This window comes from Paramormyrops kingsleyae, chromosome 1, assembly GCF_048594095.1.
Source record: "Paramormyrops kingsleyae isolate MSU_618 chromosome 1, PKINGS_0.4, whole genome shotgun sequence".
Classification (NCBI taxonomy): domain Eukaryota; kingdom Metazoa; phylum Chordata; class Actinopteri; order Osteoglossiformes; family Mormyridae; genus Paramormyrops; species Paramormyrops kingsleyae.
The window spans coordinates 60145148-60169146 of record NC_132797.1 but is presented as its reverse complement, the minus strand read 5'-3'; positions in this window follow the sequence as shown (position 1 = coordinate 60169146).

Sequence of the window (23999 nt, the reverse complement as noted above, 5' to 3'; positions counted from 1 at the left end):
GCAATGGCATTCCACACAAACTAGGCTTAAAAATAAAGGAATCAGTGGGCTTAATAGCCTAAAGAATATACAGGCTAAGCGCATCCACGTTTTAAATTCCTCAGTTATTTCCTGTTGATGCTGCTGCTGCATCTCTCTCTATAAAATAAAATTTCACTGACAGCGTTACGTGAATTTAAAAAATCCTATTAGACCTAATTTGAATGACAAACTACTTTATTTGATTACCAAATTATAGGCTTTTATACTTTTATTTACTTTATAGACTTGATATGCTACAACCATATAAAACTTGCTCACGTTTTGCTCTGGCCTCCGCGTGTTCGCGTAGCACACTCATGTTTCTATGGAGTGAGATCACTGCCAAATATACAAGAGCGCAGAGGCGTAGATAAACCGAGCAAAACAGACACTACGAGCGCGCACTGAGCCTTTGGAACGCAGATAAGAGCGCTCGCTTCTCGCAGCCTCGCGCTCGATTCACCGTTTCGCGCTCGCTTCTCGCAGCCTCGCGCTCGATTCACCGTTTCTCGCGCGCTTCTTAGTTTTCTGCTCGCTTCTGAAATCCGTGCGCGCTTCGCAATTTTCTGCTCGTTTTGTAATTAAAACAGGAAATTACATCAGGGATTCAAGGCGTGGTAGCTGATTTCTGAGACTGTCGATTGAAAGCGCACAAAAGAGTATGGCTGCAAAATTATTTTTTTAAGTGTTAAGCCAGTTAGCATACGTTGTCTTACAGTAAACACATTTCTAGTTTTACAGAGCCTTTCATGGAGTTATCTTATGAGTGTCTTAGTTTCTAGTATATAGTTTTTAGTTGTTCTTGTGGTCTTGAGGAGAACGTTTGTCGGTCTTCTTATGGCAAGGCAAGACAAGTTTATTATAATAATACACAGCGGTTATTTAATGTGCTTTATAAAAACAAGATTTTAAAAAGTTAAACCAAGACAAAAAAAGCAAAATGGAAATGAAAAAAGCTTTTAAAAATTGCTTAGAAATCCTAAAAAATCTGATTAAAAGTGCAGTATGTCATGCCCCGCTCATCCGCTCCTCCCGTGTACCACGCCCCCTCGTTAAACACGGGGATTCCACAGGAGTTTATCAGCTGTTTCCAGTTTTCATTAGTCCAATGTATGTAAGACCGCGCCAAAGTATGTTCCCCTAGTCCTGTCATTGACGTCCGTCTTGCGTTTCTTTGATGTTCCTGTTTTGTCTCCCTTCTAATAAACCCTCGTTCACCCGATCTCATGGCATCTGTGCTGCTTCTCCGCCGAAAGAATTTTAGTAAATGTACAGCTAAAAATCAGGCACAGTTAGAGGTTTTATATTATATCACAATGTTTTATTGGTTTGTTTTGTTTAGTTTTTTTTAGGCTATCTCATCTGAAAAAAATAAACATTTGATTCCTGATGTCGTGTTCTTTTTTCCCCCATCCAGCATTTAACAATCACAGTTTTGATATGATTTTAACACAGAATTGTGCTATTTTTAAATCCATTTTACTCTTTATTCACACATACACACACATAAATACTATATATATATATATATAATTACCATATAAATAATTTTTTATATATACTTTAAGCCTTAAAATACCACTCCCACATGCTTCCCACTAAACATTGGACATCGGATAGACGTGCAGATCATGTCTATATTGGGTCCGTCAGTCCATGACCAATTCTGGACATCTATACAACGTCCAAAATAGGTCCACAATTTGAACGTCCATCCATGACCCAGCTTGTACGTCAATATGACATTCAACATTTAAACGTAATTCTTTTGGACGTCATGTGGACGACTATGACAGGTGCAGGAAATATAGTTTTATTTACAAATATCAACATTGCTGTTATCAACATTATAATGTGAATACAGATTATTTATCAACAAACATGATTTATTATGTTTTAGCATATTGATTTATTCAGTACGGGGGTTTTTTGTTCCTGTTTTTCTTTAACTGGTTTATTTATTTCAATTAATCAATTTATTTGTTTATGCATATATGTATTTATCCATATATCTGATTATTTATTAGGAAATGGAATTTGTGGGAATTAGAGTTCTGAAAATATATCCAGGGCTGCAGATAAACTGGTGCGCAAGTACGCATTCACCTTTAAAAGCGATATGTGCGGCAATCAATTGCTTTGACAGTGCAAATGCGTACGTATTTTATGTGCATTTGGTCCGTCTATACCACAAATGAAGTACGAATTAGCATATACAGGTTAAAATGCACGATTATTTCTTGTCATATCACCGCAAATGCACATAAAATACGTACGCATTTGCACTGTCACAGCAATCGATTGCCGCACATATCGCTTTTAAAGGTGAATGCATACTTGCGCACCAGTTATCTGCAGCCCTGCCTATATCTACCCTTAAAAGTGACGCCATAACAGCCATTCCCGGTTGACGCTCAAGAGAGGCAATGACGGCCACAGCAGAAGGTCAAGGACCAACCAAAAGATTCAAACAGTCAACGCCACTCTGATTGGCTGAGGCAACAAGCCAGACATTTTGGCGCGATTCGGCATGTTCAAGGCAATGGAAACGGCCGCACGGCTTTTCAGCCTGCTTCCCAAGTTCACTACCTAAATCCCTATATTGAGTCCACCCATCGTTTTCCTGTAAACCGAAGGTAAGCTTGGTCAGCCTAGTAAATTCTATGTCCGTTTGTACGTACAGTGTTAGCTAGTTTAGCGTTTTTGTCTTAAATTCCCAAAACTGCTGTGGTTACAGAAGTTAGCATGTATTAACGGCACAGATTTTTTTGTTTTGCCTTAGCTTACTGCTATGTACTGTACAGCACTCTTGGTTCAGTTTCAATGGTATTTTGACTGTCCACGAGAGATCATGTCATTTAATGTAAATGTAAACTATTTGTATCTTGTAAATTGTGAATTCGTATGACTATTAGGGTTGCCAACAGGATAGGTCGAAAGCTAGTTAGCAGCATGACAAGGAGTTCTAGCTCATGGCTAACTAGCTAGAGTCCGTAGACGGGGTTCACGGAGGATTCGAGGTTGAATGATGTTACTCTCAGTGACTTATCATTCATTAAATTAACATAAGTTTTTGTCTTTTTCTGCTTTTGCAGAAGGAGTCTTGAAATTTGATGAGGCCGCCACTGAAGAGTACATCAAGATGCATGTTTCAGAGCACCTCAAGCATGCACCTCAAAGACATGGAGGTGGATATGGAGTAAGATCGCTGTCAAAAATAACTCGTAAAAATGTACGTCAAATGTACGTTTCACAAGCGTAAATTACGCTTGCGCCTCTGAAAATTACGCTTGCTTCTGAAAATTACGCTTGCTTCTGAAATTTACGCTTGCGCTTCTGAAAATTAGAATAGATTATAGTTGGTTATTATTTATTATAATATTGTAATGACCAGACAACATGCGTAACTCAAAGGAGCACTTTAATGTACCCTGTACGGCCGCAGCCGACACCAAACTCGCAAAAGAACAGGATGCCATAATGGTCATTACAATATTATAATAAATAATAACTAACTATAATTAGTACAAATAAAGTATAACATACTTTACCTTAATTTTGTTACATTCTGCATGTACACCGAGAAAAAGTGTTGTGCAACAACAAGTAAACTAATAGAAATACCTGTGAATTCGGCGGGTTGGGTTGGTTCTCCATCTTTCCAGCTTTGCGGCACATGCGTAGTAACAAAAATCGATTGTTTCTTCCTCGATAGAGAATGCCTTGTACGTCCAATGACGTTTTTTGACAGGTTGTTCAGGCTTGAGAATCCACTCGTAATTTTCAGAAGCGCAAGCGTAAATTTCAGAAGCAAGCGTAATTTTCAGAGGCGCAAGCGTAATTTACGCTTGTGAAACGTACATTTGACATACATTTTTACGAGTTATTTTTGACAGCGATCTTACTCCATAGGTGGAGTATTCACTCAGGATTGATAAGTCCCAGCCTACAGGACTTTGAACCAGAATTGTTTTACCCCATGTTTGTTCTGAAAACCATGTGAAAACTGAGTAGTGCAGAGCAGCCTGTAGCAGTTTTAAGTTGTAGGATCTCTAGAATGTCTTTCAACTGGTGCCATGATGATGATGCCTCAGTTCCAAGTTCTCTGTTCAGATGACAACTGTCACTCTGCGTGTCTCTCACACACACACTTTTCCCAAATCAGTTAAATTTATAGGCCTCCTTTCCACTTAAGACTTTGTGCCCTGATGTCTTCCTTTATTACCAATGTTATGTGTCAATGGTGTTGAACTGTGTCTGGCTTGGTTTAAGGACTAAAGGCCAGGGGTCACAAAGTGTATTAGGTCAGGTATATAGACACATTTCAGAGCTTCACAATGTTTTGGATGACAACCAGCAGCCCTGTTTGTTTTATTATTATTAGTAGTAGTAATATTATTTTTTAATAAAGGTTTAAATGGGGGTATTGCATTGTGATTTATTTGTAAACCTATGTGTATAACTGTTACCCATGTTTCCAGAGGGTGGAGGACATGTTTTCTGAACCAGTTGATTTTCCTGTAGCTTTTTGGCTAAACAGGTAGTTTGAACTGGAAATGCATTACAACTTTGTATGCGTCTCCAGTTATCCGAGACAGTCAAATTATGTTATTGGAATATGAGCTAGTCTCATTTCAGAAGGTGGCATACTGTTCCAGACCATTTTCCAATAACTTCATTTGATTGTCTCAGCCACAGATAACTGGAGACACATACAAAGGTGTAAACAAAGCTACTGAAAAATTAACTGGTGGCCTATAGAAAATATGTCCTGCACCCTCTGATAACATGGGACTACAGAGCCTATAGAAACAGTATAAAAACAATGTCTAAAATGAGTCTAAGTTTGACGTTGAAAAGACGGCCACAGCGACCACATTTGGACTATAAATAGCCCATACACGGAGATCCCATGGACGTCAACGCTAGACGTTCATTAGACGTCAAAAAAAAGACGTCGCCTGGCGTTACAAAACAACCTCTTCAGTGGACCAAAATTGGACGTCCAAAAACGACATATAAAAGACGTCATTCCGACGTCACTTTGCACAGTGGGTTTAAACACATGTAAACATATTAAAACACACTTTGTAAATATATATAATATATTGATGTCGGGCTAAGGATATGGGAAACATAATAATATGTAATGTACATATACACTCACCTAAAAGATTATTAGGAACACCATACTAATACGGTGTTTGACCCCCTTTCGCCTTCAGAACTGCCTTAATTCTACGTGGCATTGATTCAACAAGGTGCTGAAAGCATTCTTTAGAAATGTTGGCCCATATTGATAGGATAGCATCTTGCAGTTGGATGCACATCCAGGGCACGAAGCTCCCGTTCCACCACATCCCAAAGATGCTCTATTGGGTTGAGATCTGGTGACTGTGGGGGCCATTTTAGTACAGTGAACTCATTGTCATGTTCAAGAAACCAATTTGAAATGATTCGAGCTTTGTGACATGGTGCATTATCCTGCTGGAAGTAGCCATCAGAGGATGGGTACATGGTGGTCATAAAGGGATGGACATGGTCAGAAACAATGCTCAGGTAGGCCGTGGCATTTAAACGATGCCCAATTGGCACTAAGGGGCCTAAAGTGTGCCAAGAAAACATCCCCCACACCATTACACCACCACCACCAGCCTGCACAGTGGTAACAAGGCATGATGGATCCATGTTCTCATTCTGTTTACGCCAAATTCTGACTCTACCATTTGAATGTCTCACCAGAAATCGAGACCCATCAGACCAGGCAACATTTTTCCAGTCTTCAACTGTCCAATTTTGGTGAGCTCGTGCAAATTGTAGCCTCTTTTTCCTATTTGTAGTGGAGATGAGTGGTACCCGGTGGGGTCTTCTGCTGATGTAGCCCATCTGCCTCAAGGTTGTGCATGTTGTGGCCTCACAAATGCTTTGCTGCATACCTCGGTTGTAACGAGTGGTTATTTCAGTCAAAGTTGCTCTTCTATCAGCTTGAATCAGTCGGCCCATTCTCCTCTGACCTCTAGCATCAACAAGGCATTTTCGCCAACAGGACTGCCGCATACTGGATGTTTTTCCCTTTGCACACCATTCTTTGTAAAACCTAGAAATGGTTGTGCGTGAAAATCCCAGTAACTGAGCAGATTGTGAAATACTCAGACCGGCCCGTCTGGCACCAACAACCATGCCATGCTCAAAATTGCTTAAATCACCTTTCTTTCCCATTCTGACATTCAGTTTGGAGTTCAGGAGATTGTCTTGACCAGGACCACACCCCTAAATGCATTGAAGCAACTGCCATGTGATTGGTTGATTAGATAATTGCATTAATGAGAAATTGAACAGGTGTTCCTAATAATCCTTTAGGTGAGTGTATGTTCCAAGTATTTAATACCTTTACAACTCCAATCCGGGAAATTTATCATATTATTGTTTAGTAGTACGTCAGGGTTGTTCCAGATGGGAGTACGTTTGCATGGGATTAATGAAGACTCAGTTGTTTTTAGAAACTCCCATCATGCTGTCAGAGAAGAGCTGATACTGATGCTTTTGAAGCATTCGTGTCATTTGATGTTTGAGCTAATGAATGGTAGATCCAAAATCTCTATATTATTGCATAGTGCCTGTTCTACGTCTAGCTAAGGCTAATCTAAGGGGGTATGTTGTAACCACCCTGAGATGTTTTGAAGCCTGTTGGCTGAGAAGTAGAGGTGAAAGTTAGGTAGATCTAGTTCTCCTTTGTCCTTTGTAGCGTTTTTAAGCTAATACGTGGGGGTTTATTTTTCCAAAGGAATTTAGAGATGGCAGAGTCCAGAGATCTAAACCAGTCAGGTGATGTTTTGCTCAGGATCATTGCAAATAATGAATTAATTCTTGGCAACACCATCATTTTTATTGAGGCGACCCGTCCCATGAGTGATATGGGTAGGGACTTCCATCTCTAACATTTTCTTTCTCCTTTAAGAAACACAGGGCAACCAGCAACAGAAGAACAGAACAATCAATCTTACTCCATCCAATCAGTCCACGTCTAGTCTCCAGACATGGAATGGGTCAGTCCAGTGTGTCACCTCCCTACTAGCAGTGATACAGGGCACCTTCCTTAACCTCAGACCATAACAATGTGGACAGCCTGGGGAGAGGGCCTGGTCAGGAGTGTGACTTGCAACGTGGTCTAGGTGTACGGACATCTCCAATTCACCATCTGGGGTTCGTGCCACAGAAAAAAGCATATCACCAAGTTCATCACTTGTGTCAGGTTCAGGGATAAAGTCACCGTCCGAAACCGCAGTGGTTGCTTTTGTGTCAGTCGAGTCGACAGGGACAGCTACATCCTCCCCAAATGGCAATTTGTCCCAATCAGCAAGGCTCGGGAGCTAGCGGCTCAGCAGCTACAGCGGGATCTTGATTTAATTAGTGACTGGGCCAATACCTGGCAGATGAAATTTAACATAGACAAATGTAAGGTACTCCATGTAGGGAGCAGAAATATAAAGTACAGGTATTTTATGGGACCTACTGAAATAAAGGTAGCTGATTATGAGAAAGACCTTGGTGTGTATGTTGATGCTTCCATGTCTCATTCTCGCCAGTGCGGGGAAGCAATAAAAAAGGCCAATAGGATGTTTGGGTATATCTCCAGGTGTGTGGAGTTTAAGTCAAGGGAGGTAATGCTAAGATTATATAATTCCTTGGTGAGACCTCACCTAGAATATTGTGTGCAGGTTTGGTCACCATATCTTAAAACGGACATTGCGGCCTTAGAAAAGGTGCAGCGTAGGGCCACAAGAATGATTCCTGGTCTTAGAGGAATGTCATACGAGGAAAAGTTAGTTGAGCTAAATCTGTTCAGCCTCAAGCAAAGGAGACTGAGGGGGGACATGATCCAGGTCTATAAGATTCTAACAGGTTTGGATGCTGTTCAACTGAATAGTTACTTCAGCATTAGTTCAAATACAAGAACTCGTGGCCATAGGTGGAAATTAGCGGGAGAACATTTCAAACTGGATTTAAGGAAGCACTTCTTTACACAGCATGTAGTCAGAGTATGGAATAGTCTTCCTGATAACATAGTGCAAACTGAATCCTTGGGTGCCTTTAAATCAGAGCTAGATAAGATTTTAACAGCTCTGAGCTATTAGTTAAGTTCTCCCCAAGCGAGCTCGATGGGCCGATTGGCCTCCTCTCATTTGTATAGTTCTTATGTTCTTATGATTGTGCACTTTCACAAGGACATTGGGCCTCATTCACCAACCGTTCTTACGAACAAATTTGTTCTTAAACCCCACATACGCACTTTTTTTTTTTTACAAAGATTCTGACATTCATCAATGTTTTCTTAGCTAAGAACAGAATCCATGCACACTCAAGACCATTCGTACGCACATTTGAGTAATGATAGTTTGGTCAAAATAATCGGTTATAGCAGTTTTGTTCATTCTACAGTTCATAAAATGAAAGTATTTGAATAATTTATAAAAGTAAAATATAAAAAATAATTTTAAAGTGTAAAAATTATTTTCATGGTAGTAACGGCGATCATGTGGATTATAAAAATATCAAAATGGCATTTCTGTTACTTCTTGAAGAACTTGCCAGTCGTGGTCTGAGAAGGGAACACATGTTTGAAGATCATTTAGATTTATTTGGCACACAGCGTTCACAGAGAAGGTGATATCTTTCCATGTATCAGCTTTCTTTGGGGCTTTATATCCACTGGTTACGCTACTAAATAACGTGTCTATTTGCATTTACCTCCTGTACAGTAAGATCCAGTTATAATGGACTTCAAGGAACTTGGCAAAACAGTCCGTTATATCCAAAGTCCATTGTATGCAGAGTTGCTGTATGCCCTGAACACAACTACAGGGCACCATTTACTCATGCCCAGGGTTTCTGCAGGTTTTCTAAGAGTAAATTTAAGACTTTTTTAAGACCTTTTTAAGACCAAATAAAGAAAATTTAAGGAAAAAAAAAATATCGTAGGGAAATTCATACGAATATATTATAATCATAAGAATTATATTATATTATAATCATAAGAATCATAAGAATATACGTATTCTTCGGCCTTCCAATCGCACTACATGTCTAAATAGCGCGCTTTAGAAGAAAGGGTTCATCTGCGCATGCTTGTCAAGTTCTTCTTCGGGTTACTGACAGATGAAGCAGCACATAACGCCATCTACCGTTCAATGAATATTGAGCGATCTAAGCCATGTAGCACAGAAATTCGCTTCTCTTTAAAATCAAAACACATGAGGAAACAATCCCTCACAAAAATTTATGCCATGATCACATGAATTTAAGACTTGCTGGTCTGATTTAAGACCTTTTCAAGGCCTTAATTCACGGAAAAGTGATTTAAGACTTTTTAAGACTTTTTTAAGACCCGCGGAAACCCTGCATGCCACACCCCGTTAAATTATTATAAATTATTATATTGTACATGTAGTAATCCAATTTTGCCTCAGCAGATGCGAATATAATCCCGACTACGTTTCTGCGCTGGATATCACAGGGCATGCCACGCGCCTTGTCGGCGGAGCTGCATGTCCATTATAGCCGAACAAAACTACAGCTAAAAGCGGCACTGGGGACTAAATTGTTTGTCCGTTATAAGCAAAATTCCATTAAATGTGAGTCCGCTATATCCGATACTTTTTCTGCAAGTTCTTAAAGGCGCACGGCCAGGACCAGCAGACCTCGTCCGTTATAGATGATATTCCGTTATAAGCGAGTCCACTATAACGGGATTTTACTGTATTAATATTTCTATTTCAGCATTACTGGAGTTTTTATTCCTCTTAGTGCCAAGCAGCTCACAACCTACGCGCCTCTTCGCCATTCCTTGCACACGGCCCTACAGTCTCATGCCCTTTTATGGGAAATTGCAAGGCGTTTCCCTATGCTAATTAGGACAAACTGGCACGCGCTTTCAGTTACGAAGATGTGGGATTCACCATTCTTAAGAACAAAGGTGAGAACAATTCTGCTACTTAAGAACATGTCATGAATCCGACGTAGGTTGTTCATAACAAATTTCACAGGAACAAATTTAAGAGAATTCTTAAGAAAATATTGGTGAATGAGGCCCATTGATCCTAAAGGTAACGTGCTGCCGATGCCTATCATACTGCTTCTTCTGCACGGCATGGCTCTCTGCAAGACAGTCTCGTACATGGGCATAAGCGACCACCAAAGCAGCTACGAGTCCGTCCCTGTAATCCTACATGCTGTGTGGGGCTGGGCCGGCATCGGAAGTTAGCAGAATGTCGAGCGGAGTGTGCAAATTTCTGCCGTACAAAAGAAACGCCGGAGTATCGCCAGTGCTAGCATGAGGAGCAGGGCATAGCGCAAATGACAGATGAACCGCTCCCAGGATCTATGCATTTCGCCCACAAAAGCACGGATCGCTGTCTTTAACCCTTAGGAGTCTGAAGGTGTTTTGGAGCCCTGAAGAGATTCTGACATGTCCTGACATTTGTGCATTTTTCAGTTACTTATAAACATATAAATGTCTAAAGTCTGATAACATTGTATTCAGCAGAAACTGGGTTACAATAATATATGAGCAGTATGTATGTACAAGTCTTTATATTGGAGAAAAAAACAGTTATGCGTGATTATTGAAAACAACAAAAAAATAAGTCACTGAAATTAGACCACAAAACACATTCATGACATTTGTGTACAAGACTTTTGTGACCTGGATCTTGTAGTGTAGAGGTTTTACTTCAAAATGATGTGACAATCATCTCACTCACTCATTTACAGAAAACAATACATTAATTTAAATTTTCTAAGACACTTTTTGTTTAGAAAGGCCATATGCGAGGAGGTGGGAATGCTCATGAATAATGCTGTAGTTCACACCAGAGAAGACAAAGACCTGCATAATGAGCTGTATAATTACCCCTTTCAGTCAGGTATGGGACAGAGGAAAGTGCTACAAGAAAATAATTTGAGGACAGAAACATATTTCTTGGTTTGTGGTTTATTTAGCATGCATGTCCCGATGTGAGGTGCTGGTGAAGGCAAGGGTGATGCAGACACATTCCTAAAAACAAATAAATAAAAAAATGTTAGCATCTCAAACATTTACACCCGAAATGTTTGTGCTAAATAACATTACCGATAGCAGTATTATAGGCTAATCAAAACGGAGCCAAATATATATTAGCAATATATATTTGCTAATATTTACTAATATTAGTTTAATATTATCAAAATAAGAGTTATATAAGACTTAATAACTTACCCCAGGGCTGTCAAGTTTTGAAGACAGGCAAGAGTGACATTCCACAGGATGCCTTTTCATTGGTTGTTGTGTTGTATTTTACCCAGATACAATAGTACTATTTTCTGATTGGCTATTGTGTACACCCTTTCTTTTTTTTTGATTGGCTGACAGGCTCTTGGGGCAAATCTTGTCCGACTTCAACGTCATAAAAGAGGCTTGTTTCCGACGGGAAGCGACGTTTTTCTTGACGTTTCGTGACGTTTTCATCCGAGTTCCGACTTGGAGAGAAATAGTCGAACGCACCATAATGTCACTCAACTCCGAGTTTCCGAGATCCGAGAGAAAAACGAACGCAACATTAGACTGTATGTGTTTTTAAGCCGGGGGGCGTGGCCTTATACGCTTGCTGCCCGGACTGTTTTCCGTGTGAATGGCTGTGGGCGTGCCCTGCCTCGGGTCATTAGCAGATAATGAAGTGCGACAGAAATTCTGTGCCTCTCCTTGGTTTCACATGAATTACATAAACTGAAAATATTTATTTTTAATTTAAATTGCTTTATTTAAAAGTAGACACTTTAAGCTTTCTATAGATATATTTCTCATGTCTGTCTGTGCAGTATTCGCGGAGTTTCAGTTCATTTTAGTGACGTGTTTCAAAAAGATTTTCGCGGAGACTGAGACAGCTGAAAGCGCACCCGGTTTATTTTCTTTATTTTACAAAAGCACAATGTTTCGTGGATATTGTGAGTATACATGAATAAAAGTAGACCATTTACAGATTAAAATGATGTACTACACTTACGTGTATGATCAAACATGACGACGCATTTTAAGTTCTTTTCACGGTTACCAGAAAAAAATGCAAGTGTCCCCGCCGGCGGGTCCGCCGACTCCTAAGGGTTAATGTCCAATTCACCCTCTCAGTCATGTTTATCTGAGGGTGGTACGTGGTAGTAAGCCGAAGCTCTGTACCAAGGCTCCTCAGCAGTGAGTCAAAAACAGTGTTCACGAAAGGGGTCCCTCTGTTCGAAATTAGATAGGTTGTCGCTTCATGTCGTGCCACAATATTCTCCATGAACTTGTCAGCCACCACCACCGCAGTTGCCTCCCGTACTGCACAGATTTCAACCCATTTCGTAAAATAATCTACAAACACCAAAATGTGGGCATTACCCTGTGCAGTCCGAGGAAGGGGGCCCACAAAGTCTACCCCTGTATACTCCCACGGCCGTGACACACTGTGCAAGATTTCACATACGCCTTAACCTTGGCCAAAAAACATGGGTTTGTGACCAGTGAAAGGTTTTAGCTATATCCAGATGACCAGCAATAGGGTGGTCATGAAAATACGCCAGTAACATGGAGCGAAGCTTAGTAGGGATATACAAGCAAAAAGACCTGGACAGACGAAGTGGGTTCAGACTCCTAGTGTCATGGTAGTCCGTCCTGAACAGAGAACTTTTCTCTCAGTTTCTCATTGGCTGCATTATCCAGGCCCACCAAATGTAAAATTTTCATTATAATTGGGTCCTCGGCCTGGAAGGTCCTGAGCTGATCCCGGTCCTCCAGCAAGACCTGTGGTTGGGATCTTAGGTTCAAAGCACCCAATAGACTGTGCTCTGGCGGGAGGTCAGGGTATTCCACGTCGGGTAAAGGGTTACGTGACAGCGCATCTGGGACCTTGTTCGCTCTCCCAGGTTTAAACACGACCCTGAAATCAAATTCCTGGAGTTGCAAACACCACCTTGTGGGGTCTGGTCGTGACATCAACCACTGCAGACTGCTGTGATCCGAATAAACTGTAACTAAAGACCCCTCCACATATGGCCGGAAATACTCTAGCACCCAAATGACAGCTAAACACTCTGTCAGAGGTCAAGTACTTCCGCTCGGCCTTATGCAGGGTACGGCTGGCGAACGCAACTGCTATCTTCCTGCCTAATGACTCACGTTGCATGAGCACTGCCCCTAGGCCAGTGTTACATGCATCCATGTGGAGGAAGAATGGTTTTGCAAAATCAGGGAACAGCAGTATGGGGGATGAGGTAAGTTGCGTCCTCAACTCCTCCAATGCCCTCTGGCAAGACACATCCCACTTAAACTCTATCCCATCCCGGGTCAAAGCAATCAATGGTTCCGCAATACTAGAGAACTGACTAATGAACTTCCGGTAGTAGCCAGCCAGGCCAAGGAACTGACGGACTAGGAGTGGGGAATTCTGCTATGGCCCTGACTTTTTCAGGGTTTGGGCTCAGTCCCCCTTTAGAGATCTTGTAACCTAGGAAGAGTAACTCCTCCCTCAGGAACTGGCACTTGTCCCCCTTTAGCATCAGCCATGCATCACGCAACCAGGTAAACACAGCCCTAAAATCCTTGAGATGATCCTCCAGGGAGGGTGACACCACCACAATGTCGTCTAAGTAGACCGCGCAGATTTTATACATCAGTCCAGCTAAAACAGACTGCATCGGCGGCTGAAAGGTGGCTGGGGCGTTACACAGACCAAAAGGGAGAACCCTAAACTGTAACAGGCCACAATGGGACACAGATGCTGTCTTGGGTCGAGAGTCAGGGGCCACAGTTACTTGCCAATAGCCTCTGGATAGGTCCAAGGTGGAGATGAACCTGCCACGCACAAGGAAATCAAGTGTCTCATCAATTCTTGGGAGCGGGAACGAGTCTTTTACCGTAACGTCGTTCAGCTTCCTATAATCCACACAGAAACGGGCCTCACCATTAGGCTTCTGTACAATGACAATGGGAAAAGCCCAGGGACTAGAACATGGTTCAATTACTTTGTCATGGAGCACCTTCTCGATCTGCCCTTCAATGATTGCACATTTTGCCGGTGAAGTGCAATATGGGGGGAGGTTAATAGGCTTCTCCTAAGTCATCTCAATGACATACTCCACTAAGTCAGTGTGCCCAAGCCGGCCTGAGAACAGGTCAGCAAACTCCCTAAGCAAACCTGTCACTTCAGTGTTGTCGATATCTGGCACGCTACACTCCGGCCCTGGGGAAAGTGACAGAGGGGCCACAACGGGACCGTCCAAAACCTCAGCATCCCCTAGGTTTTCAACGCCCACGGCAAATGCCTCCTCTTCTGAAGCAGGTGTGCTCACACCCTCGCCGAATGTAACAGAACGGGACGGAACGTGGATACTCAGTGAGGCTCTGATCATAAAATCCATACCAAGGATGACAGGAGAAGTCAGGCCAGGAATGACTACAAACCGGTGGTAGAAGGATTTGCCCCTGAACGAGAACGACATCCACAGAATGCCCTGCGGGGAGCATGGACCAGAATCCGCCAGGGTTAACAGTGGAGCCACCCATGGTCGCACCTTATGGGCGAGACCACAGAGCGCGAGGACTCTTTGGTGTAATATTAATAATAATAATACATTTTATTTTAAAGGCGCCTTTCAGAGCACACAAGGACACCTTACACAATTATACAATGAAGAACAATCAGAATTAAAAAAAAATAATAATTTTTAAAAGTATAAAAAGCTAAAAGAATTCACAGAGACAAGGCACTTTTAAACAGATGTGTTTTGAGTTTTGATTTAAAAAGAGAAAAAGAATTTATGTTTCTAATGTCGTTTGGTAAGGAGTTCCAGAGTTTGGGAGCAGAGCAACAGAATGCCCTGCTTCCCATAGTGACAAGGCGGGCAGAAGGGACGATGAGATGAATAGAGGAGGAAGACCTGAGGGAACGAGAAGGAGTAGCAATGTGAATAAGATCAGACAGGTATGGAGGAGCGAGGTTGTGGATGGCCTTAAACGTATAGAGGAGGATTTTGAAATTAATGCGTAAATGTACTGGGAGCCAGTGCAGCTATGATGTATAGAAGGGGTTTTAGTAATAATACGAGCAGCAGAATTTTGAAGTAATTGAAGCTTATGGAGGGATTTGTTGGTCAGACCAAACAGAAGGGAATTGCAGTAGTCCAGTCGTGACATGACTAAACTGTGAACAAGGACAGCGGTGGTATGGGGGGTGAGGGATAGGATGGAGACGATTAATATTACGGAGATGGAAATATGCGGACCGAGTGATATTGTTAATATGAGATTGAAAGCATAATGTGCTAGCGAGGATGACACCCAGACTCTTAACCTGAGGGGAGGGGGAGACAAGAGTTATCGATTGTGATTGAAAAACTGTCAGCTTTAGAAAATGTTGATTTTGTACAAATCAGAAGAAATTCTGTTTTTTCACTGTTAAGTTTTAGGAAATTAGAAGAATTTTAACTCATCAGTGCAATCAGTAAAGGAAGAGGGTGAGAGGGTGGAATTGGGTTTACTAGAAAGATAGAGCTGGGTATCATCTGTGTAGCAATGAAAATGTATGTTGTATTTAAGAAAAATATGTCCAATAGGGATGAGATAAATAATGAAAAGAAGGGGCCCCAGGACAGAGCCCTGGGGCTCACCAGTGGTAACTGGAGAGGGCTGGGATGTAAATGATTTAAGTTGAACAAATTGAGTGCGGCCAACAACACCCTCTCTTCCTCCTCTGGTGAGTTCTCTCTTCCCATTGTCAATGGCAGTCTACTCAGGGCATCTGCATTTAAATGGTTTTTACCCCTCTTGTACACAATGGTGTAATCATACGCTCCAAGCGTAATTGCCCACCGTTGGACCCGTGGGGAGGCCATCAGTGGTACAGCTTTCATTTCACTGAATAGTGACAGTAGGGGTTTGTGGTCTGTCACAATTTTGAAGTGCCTTCCATACAAATAACTGTGAAATTTCTTCACCCCAAAAACCACAGCCAACCCCTCTTTATCCAGCTGAGAGTAGTTCTTCTCAGCTGCACTCAGCGTTCGTGACACAAAACTTATAGGCCTCTCGGATCCATCTGTCATCTGATGGGAGACTACTGCCACTACTCCGTAGGGCGATGCGTCACAAGCCAGGATAAGGGGTTTGTTTGAATCGTAGTGCACCAACACCGCACTTGATTGCATTAGGGTTTTTGAATCCTCTAAAGCTTTCTGTTGCTCGGGACCCCACAACCACTTTTCATCTTTCCTTAATAGCAGATGGAGAGGCGCAAGCTGTGTGGAGAGATTTGGCAAGAACCTGTGGTAATAATTTAACAACCCCAGATAAGCCTTCAATTCACTAACGTTGCGTGGGACCTGGGCACCTGCTATGGCTTCCACCTTCTCGCGTAGAGGGTGTAGCCCTGTGGCATTTATTTTGTGTCCCAAAAACACCACTTCTTTCCCCATGAACTCACACTTGCTCCTTTTCAACCTCAACCCGCTTTGTTCCAGCCTGGTGAGTACCTCCTCCAAGTTCTGCAGGTGCTCCTGTTTACCTGGTCCTGTCACCAAGATATCATCCAGGTATACTGCAACATTTGGAATATCCCTAAGGATGCTTTCCATTGTCCTTTGGAATATTGCAGGACTGGATGCCACCCCGAATGGTAGTCTGGTGTATGTATAGAGGCCTTTATGTGTGTTGATCGTCACATATTTCCTAGATTCCTCTTCTAACACCACCTGCTGGTAGGCATGGCTCAAATCCAGCTTTGTGAAATACTGTCCTCCAGATAATTGTGCGAGTAAGTCCTCGACCTTGGGAATTGGATACTGTTCCACTTTTGATGCTCTGTTGATGGTTAGCTTATAATCCCCGCATATTCTAATTCATCCATCTGGTTTCCTTACAGGCACAATTGGTGCTGCCCACTCTGCAAACTGTACTGGTTCTATGATCTGGTCATCCAGCAGTCTCTGTAGCTCTCTCTCTACCAGTGGCTTTACCGCATATGGCACCGGCCTGGGTTTGTAGAATCGCGGTTGTGCATCATGGTCCACATAAATTCTAGCTGTTGTGCCTTTCAGTTTCCCCAAGCCCTCTTTAAATAACTCAGCATGTTGTTTCAGCACTTCTTCCAGCTGCAGTATGAGTCCAGTTCCCACTTTGTTAACCCACTGATTTACCATAGCGAGCTCCTGTAACCAGCTACGCCCCAACAGGTTTGGTCCTGCTCCTTCTACGACCACCACAGGCAACACTTTCCTAGTGCTCTGATTCTGCACCTCCACTTGAGCCATTCCTAGCACCCCCAACTTCTCTCCTGTATATGTCTTTAAGGTAAGTGAGCATGGTTTCAATTCTGGAATGTCTGTTTTCTTCCACAGCTGTGAATATTGTTGTCCGCTTAATATTGTCACTCCACAACCAGTGTCAACTTCAAACGTGACCTGCATTCCATTTATTTTTACCTTGCAAGTGATGGGAGCAACCTTAGGTAGTTCCTGTGCCACCACATAAATCGTGTTAATGTCATTAGGGTCCTCTTTGTCGCTCTCCCCCTCCTCTCTAAGCAGATGCGTAGGTCTACCCTTTCCCGGCCCTCGTCTCTCACGCTGAGGACCATGGTGTACCGCCTTCTGTCCATCTGCAGGGCTCACCCGCGACCTGCAGGCTTTCTTAATGTGCCCCCACTTGCCACATTTATGACACAGCTCTGTAGTAAATTTACACTTGCTTGCAGCGTGATTGCCAGTGCACCTATAACAACTAAGAACTCTGCGTTGCCCCGGTTCCGCTGACAACTTCAGGACAGCTCCCGGCCCTTTTGCACCCCGCAGCGAGTGAGTCGGATCAACTACCAGCATGCCCTGTAAATCCTTCACGTCGTTCGACGCAGACTCCATGGCCTGGCACAATTTTAGCGCCTTGTCAAACGTCAGGTCTACTTCCGACAAAAGACGTCGCTGGATCCTGTCATCATTCACTCCACACACTAATCTGTCCCTCAGCATCTGCGATAGGGCGTCTCCATATTCACAATGTTGCGCCAGTTTCCTCAATTCAGCCACATAACTCGAAATGGACTCACCCTTCTGCCTTATGCGAGAGTTAAATTTAAACCGCTGCACAATTTCGCTTGGTTTCGGGTTGAAATGAGCCCTCAAAATCTGTGTCAACTGCTCATAGGACCTATCTTTAGGCGCTACTGGGCTAAGCAAACTCCGTAACAAGCCATACGTAGTCGCCCCCACGCCACTCAACAAGACAGCCTTCTTCCTATCAGCGTCTGTTATGCCATTAGCCTCAAAGAAAAATTCTAGCATTTCATTGTATTCTTCCCACGACTGGGATTCACCGTTAAATGGGCTCACCAAACCTATGACAGCCGCCATCTTCAACTTTTCCCGTTCACTGCTCCTGGCTGAGCGGGCTTTTTCACTTTGTTCAGCTCCGTCTTGCTAAACTGCTGCGTGACTCTTGTGCACACGCAACTCTCGGCGTCTCCTGTTTTAATCCTCGTCGCCAATTGTGTAATATATTAGCTTGGTGAAATGATGTAGACTCAAAGCGAGGGGAATACGTTTTGTAAAACTTTTTATTACCTGCGTGTCACACACTCTAGCTCCCCCTAGTGGTCTCCAACACACCTTCTGTGTTCACCCTACTACAACCATAATAAACTTTTTACATGAACATCAAATTACAGTGTCATTTGCTTCATCCAATAGAGATGTGTCTAAGGTTTGCAAAATGGTATGGGATGTGCTGATTGGGCATTGCTTTTCGCGCTGGGGACATGAATGCGCAAATTATTCTCTGCAGGTGCAGTATTTGTGGGAGTGTCTCGAGTACGCATTGCGCACGTAGTCTCCGTGAGTTTACCCAGTTATTTTCGGACAACAACTTTTTTGACTGAAGAAAAATGGCTTGGATGACTTTCACTGTTGAGAAAGCACAGAAGATGATTTTGAAGAGTGGTTCGGGGGAAGAAAGTGTCGCTTTTATCCATTGATTCGCACTTTTCTGCGCGGAGAGGATGCAACGCTCGACATAAGTACATTTATTTACAGTTTACATTTTACTCTTTTATTCTATAGATTTTTATAATTCCGTGATTCAGCAAATTACAATTAACATTTGCTTTGGTAACACTTGTATTGTGGTACATTGGGAAAAGTTCCGCATCGCCTTTGTCAAGCTTTGAAGTGTGCAAAGTAATGCAGCGCTTTTGGCTTTCACTTGGACAAAGTTACGCGGGGCTTTGTTTGGGCAAAGTTATGCGGGGCACTTGTCGGCCTTGTTTGAGCAAAGTTATGTACAGTACTTGTCGGCTTTGTTTGGGCAACATTATGTACGGTACTTGTAGGCTTTGTTTGGGCAAAGTTATGCGGGGCACTTGTCGGCTTTGTTTGGGCAAAGTTATGCGGGGCACTTGTCGGGCTTTGTTTGGGCACAGTTATGCGGGGCACTTGTCGGGCTTTGTTTGGGCACAGTTATGCAGGGTTAGGGTTAGAAACAAAATGTTTCTTATGACCCATAAGTGGTAATGCATTTAGAAAAAAAAGACGCTATCCCAAAACACTGCTAGTTACACTGTGGCCATTTTGGATAGGTTTTGGATAGGTTTGGCACAAGTCTTGTGAATAAAATATAGATTTTCCTACAAATGTGTGGTGATGTGTGACAAAATGTTACTTATGACCCATAAGTGGTAATGCATTTAGAAAGAAAGACGCTACCCCAAAAAAACACTGCTAGTTACACTGTGGCCAGTTTTGATAGGTTTTGGATAGGTTTGGCACAAGTCGTGTGAATAAAATATAGATTTTCCTACAAATGTGTGGTGATGATGTGTGACAAATTGTTACTTATGACCTATAAGTGGTAATGCATTTAGAAAGAAAGTTGCTACCCCAAAAAACACTGCTAGTTACACTATTGCCATTTTGGATAGGTTTCAGATTAGTTTAGGTTAGGTTTTGGATAGGAAAGGCTCCCAGTTGCACCATTTGCTCTTTCCTCCGTAAAACCTGTTGGCCTGCATCAAATGATATGAAATTGGGCACACATGTAGAAAACAAGTTTGGGAACCAGATTTTTAAAATTGGACCTAGTCCATCATGTAGTTTTTGAAATATTTACAAAAATCCAAGACACAAAGACAGGTTTTTGTATTTTTCCAGCTGTTTTTGTTATATTTGCCTGTCCATAAATTATACACAGGTTATTCATTTCGTTATTGAACTTCCTACAATCAATTTTAAAGGGGTCAGCTTTGATTTTAGGTATCAGGCATGTGTCTGTGACTTTTATATCTGAAGTTATAAGGTAATTATTCCAAAGAGGGAAGAAATGCCCCCCCATGCAAGGGGCCCCTGGTTCACTCCATAGGGTTAATCTATTGAGAAGAACGGAATGAGATACAGTGTCAAAGGCCGAACTCAGATCAAGTAGAATTAAAATGGTAAGTAAACTGGCGTCAGCTGCCATGAGGAGGTCATTGGTGATTTTAATAAGGCCAGTTTCAGTGCTATGTAGGGGGCAGAAACCAGACTGGAATTGTTCATACAGGTTATTTTGAGTTAGGTACGAGTTAATTTGTGAGGCTACTATTTTTTCAAGAATTTTGGAGAGGTAAGGTAAGTTAGAAATAGGGCGGTAATTATTAAAGTTGTTAGGATCAAGACCTGTTTTTTTTTTTCAAAATTGGGGTGATAGCAGCGGTTTTAAAAGAGATTCCAGTGGTAAGTGAAGAGTGAATAATAGCAGAAATAAGGGGAAGCAGAGAGGGGAGGCAGTCTTTAACCAGAACAGTAGGAAGGGGATCTAATTGACAGGTAGAAGATTTTGACTTAGAGATAAGGTCTGAGATGTGCAAGTCAGAAGGAAGCTGGAAAGCAGAAAATGTATATGAAAACGGGTTGATATCAGAGGAGGTACTGGAAGAGGTGTGTGAGCCCAAATGCTGGTGGATCTTGTGTATTTTCTCATTTAAAAATGACATTAAGGAATTACAGAATTGAACAGAATACAGGTGAGAGGGTAGGGAGTCTGGAGGCTTAATAATAGTGTTAAGCAGTGTAAACAAAGACTTAATGTTTCCTTCATTTGAACATATGATACTAGAGTAGTAACTGGATTTAGTTTGAGCAATACAACCCTTATAATGTGAAATATGATTATTGTACATCTCTCGACCAGTTTTCTTATGTAGACGCTCAAGTTGTCGACCTTTGGCTTTAAGAAGCCTTAATTCAGGAGTAAACCAGGGTGCAGAAACAGAAAAGGAAATAGACCTGGTTTTCATAGGAGCTAAAGAGTTGAGAACAGTATTGAGACTATTGTTATAGTGAGAAACCAGATCATCAGGGGTGGATAAATTATGTATATTTAATATACTGCCATGTCAATGTACTGCCGAGATCGATGCCCCGGTATCCAGGGTTGCCTGTAGCCAATTACCTTTTAGATTAACCGCCACTAACAAGGGAACATTCCACAAAGCATTCGAGCAGTTATCAGAAATCTTGGGAAGAGACAGGGGCATTAACCGATGGTGTGGAATGAGAAGGAAACCTGCCGGGGCCTCTACAACTGCGCCCCCTCTGGTTGCCACTGAAACCCGAGTGGGTGGGGCTGAAAGCCGGCGGAGTGACTACCACAGGACTAGTGGAATCTGAAACACTCACGCCAAACTGACTCGGTAAGATCTTGTACGTGCGGGGCAATGAGTCATGCACGTACATGCACATCTCTCAGCGGAAACAAAGGGTAAAGCTTCAGTCTCAGCCTCGCATTCATTGTGATAGCATCGTGCATGTTTACACTAGTTGAATACATATATTTAGACAGTAAAAATACATTTAGACAATGATAGACAGTAACAGTAATTATTATTATATAATAAAATACATTTAAAAATAAAGATTTCTTATTCATTATTTTAATATTAACAATAAACCATTAATACATTTTATTATAATAATATTGTCGTGCAAAGCGGGAACAGAATGGAGACAAAGGCGCAGACGTCAGGGCATCGGGGAATACGTGGGTTAATTACAGGTAAGGCAGGCAAAACGCAGACGGATAATACAATGACCGGACTGGGGAAACAAACTGAAATGCGGACGAAATACAGAGAACTAAGGACAAGAAACAGTTGATCACACGGGGATTCCACACGGGGTTAAGGAGGTGGTGTGGCACACGGAAGGAGCTGCCAATCGGGGCAGGACACATTGTTTGGATACATTTATTTTCTTACTTTACAAATTACAGTTTTGATAAATGTGCTTAGATGTGTTTAGTACAGTATATGCTCTTCTTGTTTTATCCGGTTCATTTTGTGTTTAAATGCTAAAAAAAACATGTTTCGGTGTAAATTTTTGGGGCCGGGAACCAATTAACTGCTTTTCCATTATTTCTTATGGGGAAAATTCGATCAGAACTCGAACTTTTTAGGATTCGATCCGGAGTTCTGAGGTACCACTGTAATTGCCATTCATCTGATCACTCTTCGTAACATTCTGGAGTATATGCGAATGACCAAAGTTGGCAACCCTGTGAGCTGGCTCTTTTAATCTTTAATACATAGAGAAATGGAAACAAACCTCACTGCTGTGGTATGTGAGCAGGGAACATCAGAATAACAATTTATATTATCATTAAGAAAAATAAAACTTCAACACCTCAATCACAGTTCTGCCGGTGTTATGGAAAATTCAGTTCCTCCATGTTCCCCCTGTCACATGCTGGTTTGAAATCATGACGTCACTCGATACTTAGTAGTTACATGGTTATTATCATGATCCGCTCCTGATGTGTGCCACGCCCACCTCGTTACCTCGTGTTCAGCCCTGATTGTGATCACCTGAGTCCTGATATGTCTAGCTTGTCTTTTGTATTTAGTCCTCGTCTGAGTCAGTCTTCCCCAGATCCGTCATTGTATTGTCTCGATGTTCGTGCCTGTCAGCCATCCCGTTCCTATTAAAACCCTGTTTGTCCGACTTCTCGGCTCAGCTCGCCTGCTTTCCTGCTCGCCCGCCTGCCAGTCACGACAGAATGACGGATCTCCGAGAGAAGGTACCCCCCCTGGCCGATGATGACTATGTCGGCCTGGTGAATGAGGTCCTATATTGGTTAGCCCAACCCGAGATTCGTGAGGATCCCGGAGCTCGGGCTCTGGTCTACCAAAGCCGGGACATCCTGGAGAAGATGTCCCTGGAAGAAGACGCGCATCTCGCAGAGGACGTGCACTTCAATCTCCGAAAGCTACGGGAGAGGGTGACTAATCAACGGGTGAAGCCGACCCGGTCTGACAGTCAGCGGTCTAATGACCCACCACGAGAGCTCTCCGACAGCTCCCAACCTCCACCGATAGCCAAGGCTCGGAGAAAAAAGAAGAAGCGAGAGAGAAAACCTGACGACTTACCGGCGATCGTCATAGGTGCAACTTCGCTCATCGTTTCTCCCTCCGTCGGGTGTCTGGAAACCTGCCTACCTGTTGCTGCTTCGCCTGTTCCATCCCTCGCCAGCCAATACTTTACCCTCCAGGAGCTGTACTGGAGAGTGGTAGAGGATCCGGCTGTGCGGGACTCTCCAGAGGCTGCCCAGCTTGTTGAACAGCTTCGGGTAGACTTTGCTGCCTTCGCCCCAACTTCTCCATTGGATGAGTTGGAGAGGTTGGCAAGTAAACTGAGGCAGCTGCTCTGGTTGCGGAAGAGACCGACGCAGGTAACCGAGCCGGTAACCAAGCCGTCACCCGACGTCACCTCTACCGCGGCACAGCCGCAACCTGCACCAGCCCTACGCCCCTTTCCGGGTACTGGCCTGGTCCTTAAAGGGACCCGCGGCACCGCCTGCTGCTGCTGACGCCGCTCTGCCCACGGCACCACCTGCTGCTGCTGACGCCGCTCTGCCCACGGCACCACCTGCAGCACCAGCTGCTACTGCCGCCGCT